The sequence below is a fragment of the Gadus morhua genome, chromosome 6, assembly GCF_902167405.1.
Source record: "Gadus morhua chromosome 6, gadMor3.0, whole genome shotgun sequence".
NCBI lineage: Eukaryota > Metazoa > Chordata > Actinopteri > Gadiformes > Gadidae > Gadus > Gadus morhua.
Genome location: NC_044053.1, coordinates 27,673,567 through 27,689,593, shown reverse-complemented (window position 1 = coordinate 27,689,593; position 16,027 = coordinate 27,673,567).

Below are 16,027 nucleotides of genomic sequence, written 5' to 3'. Positions count from 1 at the left end.
GAGTGTGGAGGCTGAAACCAGCTTTAAAGAAGTGTAAGTGTCTGTTTGATTCATCACATCACACACTCACTATTGCAGTAGGGCCGAGCTCTTCGAGTGGCCAACGACGTGCGTCGCGACCTAGGTCGCATTGGTCGCGACGTAGGTCGCATTGGTCGCTGTGTTGGTCGCTCGTCTGGCTGCCGTTTTCTCGTCTGGCTCGGTCGCTCTAAGTCTATGGGCGGTCCTTATCAGTCAATTTGCATGTTATTAACGGGTTTTTTGCGACAGTTGAAGTACCAGAAAGCCATGCTCTCTGGCGAAAACTACCTACAGCTCTTTATTGCTAATATTGTTTTAATATTTTTATATTGAAGTAGGCTACAGTTTAAAATGATGAAATCGTTGGTCTATCAGTATCAATAAAATACATAAGTTGTAATTTGGGGCGTATTCAAATAATTTATTTAATTGTATTTTATATCTTATATAGCCTATATATTTGTTTTGTTAAATGTCATTGAGCCTAATAAGGTATATTATGCACAAAGTTCCTCGTTATAGAGCGATAGGCTATACTTTAATATAAGAGGAATAGTTTGAAATCAATGCTACAGTGGCGCAAGCTGTGGTACAAGTGGTAGTGACGCTAAGTTATTGATCCTGAAGGCCGGTGTTCTATTCTCTCCACGGACTGATTCATTTTTGCTCTTTTAGTCAAACTTATTGACGCAATCGGCCTCTTTCATTTAACATTTTTGTATGATTTAGTACGATGGTATGGTATGATAATTATATGACGGGCTGCGACGCTGGCTGGTATCGGCTGGCTAGCTGCGACGACAGGCCAGCCGCGCTGGCTGCCACTGTCCGCGCTGGCTGCCACTGGCCGCGCTGGCTGCCACTTGCCGGCCGCGCTGGCTGCCACTTGCCGGCCGCGCTGGCTGCCACTTGCCGGCCGCGCTGGCTGCCACTTGCCGGCCGCGCTGGCTGCCACTTGCCGGCCGCGCTGGCTGCCACTTGCCGGCCGCGCTGGCTGCCACTTGCCGGCCGCGCTGGCTGCCACTGGCTCTGGCAGGCTGACCGACTAGGTCGCGACCATAAAAGCGTCGCGACCCTTTTGGCGGCAAATAGGTCGCAACCAACCAGAGGTATGGCTGAATGAGCGACCTGTGGCAGCCAGCCATAGCCAGCGTCAATAAGTTTGACTAAAAGAGCAAACATCTATCTGATTGTGAATAAATTCGAACCAACGAACTCTTGAATACTAACCTAGCATCGCTACCACTTACACCACTGTGGCTAACAAGGAAAGCATCGTTACACTTATAATCAATAAGTGTAACTGTGGCTTTTATGATAGACACGTTACACTTTTTATAGAACTATATTACACTATAATTTGCTTCATGGGATATTTCATTAGTCTTTGACATTTAAAAAAGAAAAGGCTATAGGCTACAATATAATCAATACAAATTCATACGCATCACTGTATTACAAAGTTAATTTAAAATTAATTATAGATGGATAGACCAAAAGGCCTATTTATTTTTATATTATAAAAAGGCATATTGGTCTATCAATATCTAAGCTATATATTATTGCATGTACGTTTTTATTACACTGACGCACGTAGCCTATATTTATTCTGTTCAATGAGATGTTAACTGATAACATAGGCTTTTGGTTGTGGTAGCAGCCATGGTGACAATGGCTGGCTGCCACAGGTCGCTCAATCAGCCATACCTCTGGTTGGTTGCGACCTATTTGCCGCCAAAAGGGTCGCGACGCTTTTATGGTCGCGACCTAGTCGGTCAGCCTGCCAGAGCCAGTGGCAGCCAGCGCGGCCAGTGGCAGCCAGCGCGGCCAGTGGCAGCCAGCGCGGCCAGTGGCAGCCAGCGCGGCCAGTGGCAGCCAGCGCGGACAGTGGCAGCCAGCGCGGACAGTGGCAGCCAGCGCGGACAGTGGCAGCCAGCGCGGCAGGCCTGTCGTCGCAGCTAGCCAGCCGATACCAGCCAGGCGTTGCTGCCCGTCATTACGTCGTATGATTATCATACCATCGTACTAAATCATACAAAAATGTTCAAATGAAAGAGACCGATTACGATTACGAGTTTGAGTAAAATGGCAAATATATACCTGATCGTGATGGGTATCGAACAGCCATTGTGATGATTACCAACCTAGGGCCACAACCACTTGTACCACTTAATTATAACTAATATATCACTCTATAACGAAGTGCTTTGTGCATAATATACCTTATTAGGCTTAATGACATTTAACAAATCAAATATATAGGCTATATATAAGATATAAAATTCATTATTTGACTGATAGACTGATAGACCAACGATTTCATCATTTTAAACTGTACTTCAATATAGAAATATTAAAACAATATTAGCAATAAAGAGCTGTAGTAGCTTTCACCCTTTCTGGTACTTCAACTGTCGCAAAAAACCCGTTAATAACATGCAAATTAACTGATTAAGGACCGCCCATAGACTTTGAGCGACCGAGCCAGCCAGCGACCAAAACGGCAGCCAGACGAGAAAACGGCAGCCAGACGTGCGACCAACACAGCGACCAAAGCGACCTACGTCGCGACCAATGCGACCTACGTCGCGACCAATGCGACCTAGGTCGCGACGCACGTCGTTGGCCACTCAGAGAGCTCGGCCCTGCTCCACTATTGAGATGAAAAGTCCATCCACACAGCAGGAAGTGAGGTCACATCCTACTGGGAATGAAGATTATGCCTGACATCATGCATCTTACGTATATTAATACTGTCCACCATCACAGTTAAACCTGCTTGTATAAAATCCAGCAGGTATTACATTGTTACATTGAGGGGAGGTGACGGGGCTGAGGGGGGTCTGAGGGGGAGGACTAGGGGTGAGGGGGGGGGGGGGGGACCGGGCTGAGGGGGGAGGAGTGTGGGGGTAGGGAGGTGAAGGGGCTGAGGGGGAGGACTAGGGGTGAGGGGGGGGGGGGATGAATGGGCTGAGGGGGAGGGGGGGTGACCGGGTTAGGGGCCGGTGAGGGGGAGGTGAAGGGGTGAGAGAGAGGGGGCTGAGGGGCTGTGGGGGAGGACTAGGGGGGAGGGGGAGGGGGGATGTCCGGGCTGAGGGGGGGCTGAGGGTGAGGACTAGGGGTGAAGTGGAGGGGGGCTGACGGGGCTGAGGGGGAGGCCTAGGGGTGAGGGGGAGGGGGGGTGATCGGGCTGAGAGGGGGGTGAGGGGGAGGGGGGAGGGGGTGAAGGGGCTGAGGGAGGAGGGGGAGGGTTGTGACCGGGCAGTGAGGGGAAGGGGAAGGGGGGATGAGAGGGAGGGGGATGAGGGGGGTTGGTGAGGGGGAGGGGGCGTATGGGGAGGGGGCTGAGGAGGGGGGGGGGCTGAGGGGGAGGGGGGGGCTGATGGGGAGGGGGCTGAGGAGGGGGGGGGGGGGGCTGATGGGGAGGGGGCTGAAGAAGAAGAGAGAGGGATCACAAAAAGAAAGAGAATAAAAAGAAGAAGAGCAGCCTGGATCCAAGGAGAGATGTTTGTTGTTGATGTATTCATAATATTGTTGTTGATGTTTTCATAACGTCATTGTTGAGGTGTTGTGGCATCCCGCCACGTGGGCCTCGGCCTGGGCGGGCCCGAGGGACAGTGAGTGACGGGCTGTACCACCCCCGCCCACCAGCCGGCGACGGAGAGCAGCCCTTTCGGCTCCCCAATCAGGGTGATTTGGGGACACCTGGCCGAAAGCCGGGGAGCCATTTTAAAGGAGGTCGGGCACAGCACAGCACGGGACGGCCCGGGAGGAAGAAGGAAGTGCTCGTGGTAGCGAGAGAGCCTAGAGGCCCACGGAGGCCCTAGAGACCGTGTCTCCTTCATAGTTTGTTTAAGTCGATTGTTGAATAAATGCCTGCAATGGCTAAAACCCCAATGCCAAGCGTGTTTTGTCCGTGGAACCCGGCCCAACCGAGCACCGGGTTACCACAGTGTGTGTATCTATGAATGTGTACATATGTATATGTATGTATGTGTTCATATCTATGTATATGTACACAGAGCGCAGGAGAACAGTACTAGTGATGATGATGATGAGGATGAAGAGCGGTTCAGCAGCTCATCATGTCTGGTTGTCCCTCAGATGCCTGTGACCTCACACTGGACCCCAACACGGCCCACAGACTCCTCTCTCTGTCTGAGGACAACAGGAAGGTGACGGTGGATGGAGAGGACCAGTCGTATCCGGATCACCCAGACAGATTTGACTCCCAGCGCCAGGTGTTGGGTAGAGAGGCTCTGACTGGCCGCTGTTACTGGGAGGTAGAGTGGGAAGGACGGGTTTGGATAGGAGTGACATACAGAGGAATCACAAGGAGAGGAGAGGGTGATGACAGCAGGCTTGGATGGAACAACAAGTCCTGGGGTCTTTATTGTTCTGATGTTTGTTACTCTGCCGTGTACAACGGTACAGGGACAGTCCTCCCTCTCCCCCCCGCTGGCTCCACCAGAGTAGGAGTGTATCTGGACCGGCCTGCTGGCTCTCTGTCCTTCTACAGAGTGTCCCCAGGTGGAGGAGGGTCCTCAGACACACTGACACACCTCCACACCTTCTGGTCCATCTTCACCCAGGAGGACCTCCTCCCGGGGGTGAGGGTAGGGTGGTGGCGGCGGACCCCAGGGGGGGGGTGGGAGGGGTCCTCAGCGTCTCTGTGTCGGGTGTAGAAAAACAAAAGGACCTCCTCCCTCAGCGCCTGCACGCCTGTAAATACACACACACACACACACACACACACACACACACACACACACACACACACTCTGCGGGGCCTCTGTGGGGGGGGGGGGCAGACTAAGTGTAGTAAAAAAAAAAAAGTGCAGCCCCCTCCGCCCCGCCGCGCACACAAACGAACACACACACACACACACACACACACACACACACGTTCACACACACATAAAAAAAACACATACACACACACACACATAGTCTGTCTCCCTCTCTCTCTCTCTCTCTCTCTCTCTCTCTCTCTCTCTCTCTCTCTCTCTCTCTCTCTCTCTCTCTCTCTCTCTCTCTCTCTCTCTCTCCCCCTCTCTCTCCCCCTCTCTCTCCCTCTTTCCCTCTCTCTCCCTCTTTCTCTCTCTCTCTCGCTCTCTCGCTCTCTCTTCTTTAAAGTATAGCATGATAAACCATGAAAAGGCTTTTAAGATCTCCCATAGTTAGATAAGCACATTTATTATTTGAAATGTATATAAAATACCTATTGATGGTCAACCTTTATATATTTTCAGACTTCACCAGTTTAAGTCTTAAGGGCCCTTATATCATCATTTTTGTCATAATCCTGATTTGCGACCTGATTTAAAGCCGATGTTATATTTTATTCATAATAACCAAGAGGTCTGTGGGATAATGTTGCATGTTGTAAATTACTTTAAACTGAATCTTGATTTTTCGTGTTCTGTTGGGAACCAAGCGGCCGCAGAACATGTTCAGTTATTAAAGATACGTGCTCACCTGTTGATGATTTGTAAAGTCTGCTGCTTCTATTGTTTTAGTCCTCGTGTTAATTGTGTACATGTAAGGGACTATTTTTCTGTCTTATTTGTTAATGAAGCATAATTGCAATAAACAACTCATTGGATCCAACTGAATGTTCTCGTGTGTTTAGCCGATGATTTCTCGTTGTATTAGTTAATAATGCTTCCATAAGTGCCTTAAGAAAAATTATTAATAGAACAACAAATGTTTTTCCGAGATTATTCTTGGACCTCCTCCCTGGGTTTTGGTTTGGGGGGGGGTTGTTTTGGGTGGGGTACCCTCTACCTCCAGCGGAGGGTACTACATGGTGCCATCGCCTCAAATACTTTTAATCTCGGTTTTAAATCCTGCTGTTTCAAACACATGTCCGTTCTGTGGCCTACGGGAGACAGTTTTCCATATTTTTACTGAGTGCCCGAGACTCACTGGTTTTTTCTCTCTTTTAACTTTGGTTTTTAGTCTGTTGAATGTGTTTTTTTCTGAAAAAGTTTTTATCTTTGGTGCTGGATACAAAAAAAGTAATATTTTAAGTGGCAGCTAGTAAATTATCTCTTAGGAGATGCGAAAATGGCCGTGTACATCAGCCGGAGAAATAAGGTGGAGGGCAGAGCAGGGCATGAGGCCCCTCCTGTGTTCCTCTGTAACGCCAGAGCCAGAGTCTGGCTGGAGTATACGTTTTATAAGGCGTTTGGGGATGTAGATGCTTTTAAACAGCGCCGGTGTTACAATAATATTATTTGCTTTGTTGAAAATGATGAGTTGCACTTTGCACAGGATTTTGTTGGATAAACCAACAATTTTTAAAGACTGAACAAATAGCACATTTCCTGATGTATTGTACTCTCGGTTGATTGTAAAAAAAAGTATTTTTGAAAAATCTAAATCAAATCTCTCTCTTTCTCCGTGTTTACGAATTGCAAACTGTAATTCGTCGGGCTGTGGCTGTGGTCACATGATGGAGGAGGAGACCGGAGGGGAGGAGGTCCTGGCCGACCCCCCCCCCCCTCCTGGGGGCGCCCCTCTCCGTCCAGGAGTGCTTCGCCCTGCAGGGTACGGGGCTTTGAGTGTCTCTGCGTCCGCCCCCTACATGAGAGGGGTCAATGCTATTGCTTATTAGCCACCGGCTAAAGGGCTGATTATGGTTCCACATCGACGCAACGATGAACCCGCAGACGCTTCCAGGCAGTCGTGAACCTGCTTCGATTCTGCGGCGGGTTTTAGCGAGCGGACCAATCACAGCCCTCGCTGCTGCGTCGCCTCGACGGAGGGTTAACGTATCGGGGAGGCGCGCGTCAGGCCCTTGCTGTGGACGCAAGGAGGGTCCGCGAGGACGTGAGGACTCTTGGGCTGCGTCGACGTGGGACCACGATCAGCCCCTAACAGATCCTTGGTTGGTCCCCCCCCCCCAGACCACGGGGCTGGGGTCCCGGCGCGGGGGGGTGGCGGCGGCCGTCCCGCTGGGGGGCCCCAACACCAGCGAGCTCTGCATGTGGTCTGAGTCCCACCGCCACCTGGACAGCATCCCCCGGAACCCCCACCACCTGGAGAGGGTCCCGGGGGGCAGCTCAGGTCTGTGCACACACTCACACTGCAACATGTTTGCACACACACAAGCCAACACACACATTACAACATGTTTGCATGCACGCACACAAATGCACACACACACACACACACACGCACACGAATGCACGCAAACGAATGCACACACACACACACACACACACACACACACACACACACACACACACACACAATACAACATTTTAGCGCACACACACAAAAATGCTTGAACAGACACAGATACACACACAAATACACACACTCATTCACTCACTCACTCACTCTAAAGCCTAGTCTTGACACACACTAAAGCCTACTCTGGACACACACACAAACACACACTCTAAAGCCTACTTGACACACACACACACACACACACACACACACACACACACACACACACACTAAAGCCTACTCTTGACACACACACACACACACACACACACACACACACTCTAAAGCCTACTTGACAGACACACACACACACACACACACACACACACACACACACACACACACACTCTAAACCCTACTCTTGACACACACACACACACTAAAGCGTACCCCCCTTAAGGGATCCTGCACATGCGTGACCCGGGGATGGAGGCAGCCTGGGCGCTCCTCGACCACTGTTACATGCAGCAGAGATGAAGTCTCCAGTAAGAAGCAGCCCTCCCCTGCGGTGAGTGTCCCCCGTCAGGGGCAGAAGGCAGCCCGCTGGGGGGGTCCGGGCCGTGATCGGGGCGGCCTCGGACCTCGGAGGCAGTATTCGTATGACCTGTTTCTTCAACGGCCGTGAAACGACTTCAGGTAAGGGAGCACACACACACACAAACACACACACACATGCTGTGTGTGTGTGTGTGTAGAAGCTGATTTCATACATCCCCCCCCCCCCCTTATGGGATGTTAAAGTGGCCTTTTAACAGAGCCGGAAACTAAAAAGCACTCTCTTTAAATGTCTTGCACACACACAATCATAAACACATGCTCTAACGTACATGCATGCACGCACACACAAAGAAGCACACACATTTGTTGGATTATTCACACTGCAGTTTCTCTGACTGGACTTTGAAAGGATAACATCGTTATGACATAATCAATGCTGAATGTGTACAATGTCAATGTGTCTATGAGCTCAGCTAATACTCATAATGCAGATCCTAATCCCCTCTTTAAAGTGTACGAATATTAAGGTGGCACCAAACCAAAACATCTACCCACCCGACCTTTGACCCAAAATGTCCACCATCATCCTCCTTAATCAAGTAAAATAAGAATATATATATATATATATATATATATATATATATATATATATATATATACCCACTAAGAGATGTCCACTTCTGACTTTTATTTTATTTTTATTGTATTTTATATATTTATTTATAATCTTATCTTATCTTCTATGCTTGTAGGGTTCGCTTGTAGGGTATTTATATTTATATTTCTATTGTATGGAGCACCTGGAACAACAATTTCCCCCCGGGGATCAATAAAGTATTTCTGATTCTGATTCTGATTCTGATATGTATATATATATATATATATATATATATATATATATATATATATATGTAGATATATATACGGCTTAATGGAGGCGCCGGTGGGAGCGCTTTGATTGGAAGCATGACCGGCTCATTGGGGTTACGACACACCACAACAAAAAGCCTTCGGGGGGGTTTGTATATTGTGCAAAGTTTAAATGGAAGTACACCGCAGTGCTGGCACTACTCACCAGCAACACTGTGTGTGTGTGTGTGTGTGTGTGTGTGTGTGTGTGTGTGTGTGTGTGTGTGTGTGTGTGTGTGTGTGTGTGTGTGTGTGTGTGTGTGTGTGTGTGTGTGTGTGTGTGTGTGTGTGTGTGTGTGTGTGTGTGTGTGTTTGGAGTCGTCAGGTGGCCCCTGCCTGGGAAGTATCACTTAAGAGGCCATAAAAGTATTGGGGAAAGGCTTCTCTCGCTCTCTCGCTCTCTCGTTCTCTCTCGCTCTCTTGCTCTCTTGCTCTCTCTCGCTCTCTCGCTCTCTCACTCTCTCGCTCTCTCGCTCTCTCGCTCTCTCGCTCTCTCTCGCTCTCTCTCTCTCTCATCACAGGTGGGCGTGTCCCCCTAGATGTGTAACGGATAGTTGAGCAGCGTTTCCTACAGTCCGCTGGGTAGGCTGGTAGACTGATCTATCCAGAGCACATATAGGAGGACACGCCCACTTCTGATGTCACTAAAACACAGGAAAAGACAGGTTTTTAAAAAGTTTTTTTATAGAAATGAAAATAAATAGATAGAAAGTCTTTCAGAATGTGAATTACTGTTATTCCATCTTATGAGTGACTTGCTGAGGCTGCACACCTGGGCTGGGTCTGATTGGAATCTGGGGCTGGGGGAGGGTGACCACCTGTTGACCTCCTCAGCGTCTCTGTGTCGGTTGGACACACACACACACACACACACACACACACACACACACACACACACATGAAGGGTGGGCTGGGAGGGTGAGGGGGGGTGACGAGGGGGGGGTGAGGGTGATCGGGTGGGGGTGAGGGGGTGGGGGTGTGATGGAGGGAGGATGAGGGGGGCGACGAGGGGGGGGTGAGGGTGATGGGGTGGGGGTGTGATGGAGGGAGGGTGAGGGGGGGTGATGAGGGGGGGTGAGGGTGATGGGGTGGGGGTGTGATGGAGGGAGGGTGAGGGGGGGTGATGAGGGGGGGTGTGGGTGATGGGGTGGGGGTGTGATGGAGGGAGGGTGAGGGGGGGTGATGAGGGGGGGTGAGGGTGATGGGTGGGGGTGCGGGGGGGAAGGGTGCAGGAGGGGGCTGATGGGGGGGTGTCATGGAGGGAGGGTGACTAATGCCGCGTTTCCACTGCAGGGTGCGGTACGGTTCGGTTCGCCTCAGTCCGGTAGGGAGGGGGCGGTATAGTCCAGCTCAGTTCCGAGGTTGCGTTTCCACCGCCGACAGTACCCTTTGTGGTAGGCCGGATGTCGATCGCTGCGGCAGCTACGTAAACATCGTAAACAACGTCTTCCTCCCCAAGAATGCAGACGAACGTCTCCACTTCCTTGTTCGCCCAAGCAAGCGTTTTACGCGACATGTTAATTGTAAAGAATAATACCTCGAGGCTACTGTTTGTTTGTTTTTATCCCCACATCGCCCGGAAGTGATGATTCTGTCGACCAATCAACGGAGGGGGTATTTAGCTAGAATTTCCCGGGACCCTTTCAGGCGTCTCGTCTCGTTTTCAGTACCCCAACGGTGGAGTACTGAAAACGAGGCCTGAACGGGTACAGCTAAGTCCGGGTCACGCCCACTTTTGGCGGTGGAAACGCAACCCGTGCGGAACCGATCCGTTCCGCACCCTGCAGTGGAAACGCGGCATAAGCATCTCTGTGTCGGTTGTAGACACACAAACACACACACACACACATACACACATACACACTTACACACACACAAACATGAAGGGTGCGTGAGGTGGGCTGGGGGAGGGAGGGGGAGTGAGTGTGAGGGGGGTGAGGTTCAGAGGAGGGTGGGGATTGAGGGGGAGGGGGATGAGGTTGACGGGGGGTAAGGGGGAGGGGGGGGGTGAGGTTTGGTGGGGGTCTGAGGGCGGGGGAAGGGGGGCGGGGGAGGGGGGTGAGGCTGAGGGGGGGTAATCACTGCTCCCCGGTTGTCCCAGGTCTTACAGTTTTCCTCGAAACACACAAAAGATGGAACTATGCACACAATTCTGAAAACTTGAAGCTCATGAATCAACTACAAGACTCACATTTTCGCCAAACTCGAAGCACAAATCTCCTCATTGAGCCCACTTGGTTCACCTGGAGACCACTGGCCTTCAGAACGCCACGCCCAATTACCAATTGGTCTCACTCACTGTACAGACTTATGTACATGTACATCTGTTTCACCTTATTTATATTCTTCTTTATATTTTTTATTGGCCTACAAAAAGCTTTTTTTGCAGTCAGTTCAGCTGAACATTTACTGTATTACAGTAACCAATAAATATTTGCATTGTTACCTTTTTGTACTTGTGCACTGATTTCATCATTACATCCCCCGAAAGACAGTCTAATCATTTTCTTACCGTAGTGTTTTTCATTGTACCTCAGTGCAATTACTGACAATGTTGCAGTATCAACTATAGGTGTACAGTACGACTCTGTGGGATTGTGAGTTTAACCCATTGGAGCTCATTGGATCGACAAATATGCATTGTTTCCTATACTGCTACGATTGTGTCGATGCAATATTTATAAGCACCTCCTCCTCCTCCTCTTCCTCCTCCTCCTCGCCTCCGCCTCCTCCTCTTCCTCCTCCTCCTCCTCCTCCTCCTCCTGTTCCCCCTCCTCCTTCTCCTCCTGCTCCTCTTCCTCCTCCTGCTCCTCCTCCTCCTGCCCCTCCTGCTCCTCCTCCTCCTGCTCCTCCTCCTCCTGCCCCTCCTCTTCCTCCTGCTCCTCCTCCTCCTTCTGCTCCTGCCCCTCCTCCTCCTCCTCCTGCCCTTCTTCCTCCTCCTGCTCCTCCTCCTCCTCCTGCTCCTCCTCCTCCTCCTCCTGCCCTTCTTCCTCCTCCTGCTCCTCCTCCTCCTCCTCTTCCTCCTCTACCTCCTGCTGCTCCTCCTCCTCCACCTCCTCCTCCTCCTGCTGCTCCTCCTCCTCCTCCACCTCCTCCTCCTCCTCCTCCTCCTCCTCCTCCTCCTCCTCCTCCTCCTCCTCCTCCTCCTCCTCCACCTCCTCTTCCTCTTCCTCTTCCTCCTCCCCCTCCTCCTGCTCTCTGTCTAATTATGTCATTACCTTACACACAAATGGCGACGACGTGCCAATGACTCATGGCCACTGCGGAGGTTGATCCAGTTGAAGATAAGTCAGTTCAAACTGATCAACCCTGTCTCATCAAAATTGCGTTCCCAGAGAACTATTCGGCATTCTCAATTACGTTTGGCAAAAAACGTATTTTGTCCGTGATAACGTTTTATTGAACGTATCGCAAATACGTTCGGTCTCAGCCTATTTTTTGCCATTTATTTACTTCTAGGATTATGTTTGCTTGAAACGTATCCCAGATATGTTGAATGTCAACGTATAGCACATTATTGTCATTAAGGCATATTTCCCTTTCGGGGAACGTTTAATTTAACGTAATTAGTCTGAAACACGTATCTTGGCCGTGAATACGTTTTATTGAACAACCAACAAGGTTATAAAATACATAAATTCCTTGTTATATAGCCTACAATACATGAATTATAATTATTTGACAACTTCCCATCACTGCCAGGTGACGGTGATGCAGGGTTGCGAGCTTCACGGGTTGTTTTAAAAACGGATTCGCGGGTGTAAACCTCAAAGGCGTGGGTCAAGGTTTTTTGGGTATTTCAAAACTGTAACGTACTGGCTCTAGGTACGCCACATAGAAGGGGAGACCACGCAAATTTCAATCATAATAAGGACATTTATTAAACAACTAGACAACAACGGCTGCCAACGGCTGCCAGATCATTAACCTTATATAAGTGTGGTGTAAGTCAGTGTAATGGAAGAACTCAAGATGGGGCGTGGATCAGTATAGGAGCATTCTACTAAACACAGCAGAAGCCAAAACCCGCAAGGAGGAGAGAGCCCCCCCATGTTGGATCCGTGTAGCCTTTTATCCTCCAGCCAATCACACGCCCCTGAGCAGAGACAAGGAGAACACCAATAATCCAATCTGCCCATGGGCGGGGTTAGCGGGGCCGTCACAAGCCTACCTGGCCCCGCCCCCTTCTGCCTCCACCACAGACCGGGCCCTCATCATGGTTTTTATCCTCTTCCCCTAGCCCCCATCCTAACCTCTCCCTCACCTGACCCTGACCTTAACCCCGCCCCCCCTGGCCCTTAACCTAACCCCTCCCCCCTCCCACCCTAACCCCAACCCCCTCCCTTACCTAGCCCTCAGGTAAGGGAGGGGTTGCATTCTGCAAATGCAGTTTTTTCATACCACATGTGTGTGTGTTTTTACTCTGGCCCCGCCCCAGCCCCAGGGCCCCCCCTCCGTCCCCCCATTTTTTATTTTTCATAATATGTGTGTTCATTCTGCCCCCCCACCCCAGCCCCAGGGCCCCCCCTCCATCCCCCTATTTTTTATTTTTCATATATATATATATATATATATGTATATTATTATTAATAACAATATTATATTAATATGATCTTCCACTGCACCCACTGTTATTATTTGGTATTTTTTGTTATATTCCCCGTGCCCCCCTTCCCTGTCATCCTTTTATTTACTTATTCCTCATCCCCCACTCACCTGCTGCCCCTCTTCCTTTAATATATCTTTAATGCATTAACCCTGTTTAAACGAACACAATATTGACCTTTATTGTTCGGCGTCACTTTGCACCCCTTGTTGGTGAACCAGATTAACGCCAGCGCCACGGCTTTCCATGCTCCATCTCCTGGATGTTTGGTGGTATTGCAACGTTAAAGTACAATAACATCAAAACGTTTTTATAACGATCTAATTCGACCTTATTATCGGCCCCACTTGTAATTATATTTTCATTCACCCTCCCAGCTCCCCATTGCCCTTTCCCTCGACTCCTCCCTTCATCCAGGCCCTTGCTTTTATTTAATTTCATTAGTTTTCATCCTTTATCCATGTCCCGTGTCCCCCATTCCATTATTGTTTTGCGTCACTTTGCACCCCCTGTCGGTGACCCAGACTAACACCAACGCCACGGCTTTCCATGCTCCATCTCCTGTTTGTTTGGTGGTATTGCAACGGAAAAATACAACATTATCAAAACGGTTTTATAACGGTCTAATTTGACCTTATTTCCGTCCCCACTTGTAATTACAATTTGATTCACCCTCCCGACTCCCCTTTGACCTTTCCCTCGGCTCCTTCTTCCATCCAGGCCCATATTTTTATTTATTTTTATCCTTTATCAGTGTCCCGTGCCCCCCATTCCATGCCTCCTTCTCACTTATCTCCTTTCCCCCACTTACCTGCTGCTCCCTCTTCTTTTATGTTTAGATACATTTTTTCAAATGCATATATACATGTAAAAATCAATGTTTTTAACGTATTAACCCGCATCACGGTCGCATTAATGTACAGTTTGCCTTTTATGTTTTTGTATATTTTTTTACCCTTGGTTTGTATCACCTTGACCCCCACACTGCAATAATTCGATACAACGGTATTATTTTATTGTGTTTTTAATTATTTCCAGGGTGCGATTTGCCGGTGGGGATGGTGGGGATTATCCCCCCCTCTGGTTTACACGTCCTACCCTCTGCTGAATTATTTTTATCCTCGGTGGGGATAAAAATTATCCCCCCCACCCAAAGTATTTTCACCATTACATCGTAATAATTAACAACCAAAATACACAGGGTCCGTCTTCATTTTGATTGTGCTGTGATTTTGATCTACCGGGAGCGAGTCAGAGGCGTCGCGCGTGAGCGCAGGCTGGATGACAACGGGATAATCTCTGCCGCCGCCGCTCTAAATCCATCAAACTGGCCATCTGATGAAGACGAGCGCATCCTCTACGGCAATGAAAAACTTCTCGCCATACACACAACTCTTGCTGTTGAGGCCGCAACCAGTCCCATACTCCTGAAGGAGTTCGATGAGTTTAAATGTCACGGTGTCACAGGAGAGAGCATGCGCAAAGTTCTCACCGCTGTCTCCACGCTCCTAGTGTCCACAGCCGAGTGTGAAAGAGGTTTCAGCGCCATGAACCACATTCTTACAGATGACAGAAACAGAATGAATGTGTCCACACTGCACAATCTGCTTTTCATCTCTGTAAATGCACCAGATGTTGCTTCCTTCCCGGCCCGCAGATTTGCAGAGATGTGGTTGAAGCAGGGTCACCACGCTGCTATCGATCCGCCAACAGGAAAGCAAAAAAAAGAGGCTGAAGTGCGTCATCAGAGCGGACTGTTTTCGTAGTCTGACCTAATAGTCTACCCGATTAACCCATAAAAAAAAAAAAAAACGTCTTGACAGCACATTGTGGTATTTCATATTTTCTGTTGAACTGATATCGGGAAAAAAAAAATATTTTTTTTTATTTGGCACATTTAAAAACAATATTAGCTATGAGAAAATATTTCTGCAAATGCAGTATATTTTCACGTTCAAAATAGGCCTACCGCCTACGTTATGAAGCCTAAGTGTAAGGTTTAGATACACAAGGTCACAAGATCAACTGTTTTCATAAGTTTTCACACTGTTGTGTGGTTATTTTTCCTGAATAAAATGTCTCTCAAAATTATCCCCCCCTCTGGTTTTTTCACAAATCGCACCCTGATTATTTCTATTACGGCCGTCATCTCTGCTTCCTTAACACCACCCGGTTTAAGGCGACTTAGCAGCCCCTGCTGGCGGCTCCGGTTGGTGCAGACACCACGATCCTCCGGGCTCCACCTGCTGGTGACCTGGAGAAACACAGCAAAAGTGATATAATGTTGCATTCTTTCAGCATTACTTTTGAAATTCGACCCCCTGATTGGCCCAAATTCAAACTTTAAAGTTGTTTACCCTCCTGACCTCTCATTTGCTCTTCACCTGACCCCCCCATTGGCTTTTCATGTTTAAATTTGAAATTGTTTTGATGCCCTGGCCCCCTATTGGATGTCTCTGCCCCAGACCTCAAGTCCCCCCTCCCTCCTACATGTCTGTATAAAAGTATTTGTTTTCGTTGTCTCTCATTTGTGCTCTGTATTGAAACTCAGCATTGAAAACGAGGATTACAAAGCCTCGACCTCCGGAAACGCACCCGCACTGTGACCCTGCCTGCCATGGCTGACACGGGGTGCCAGAGCTGCCTGATCGGCGTCAAGTTCGCCCAACAGATGGGACTGAGCACAGACGACCTCATTCCTGTATCCATGACCATGAAGGCCGCGAATAATGAAGGCATACGGATCCTCGGGGC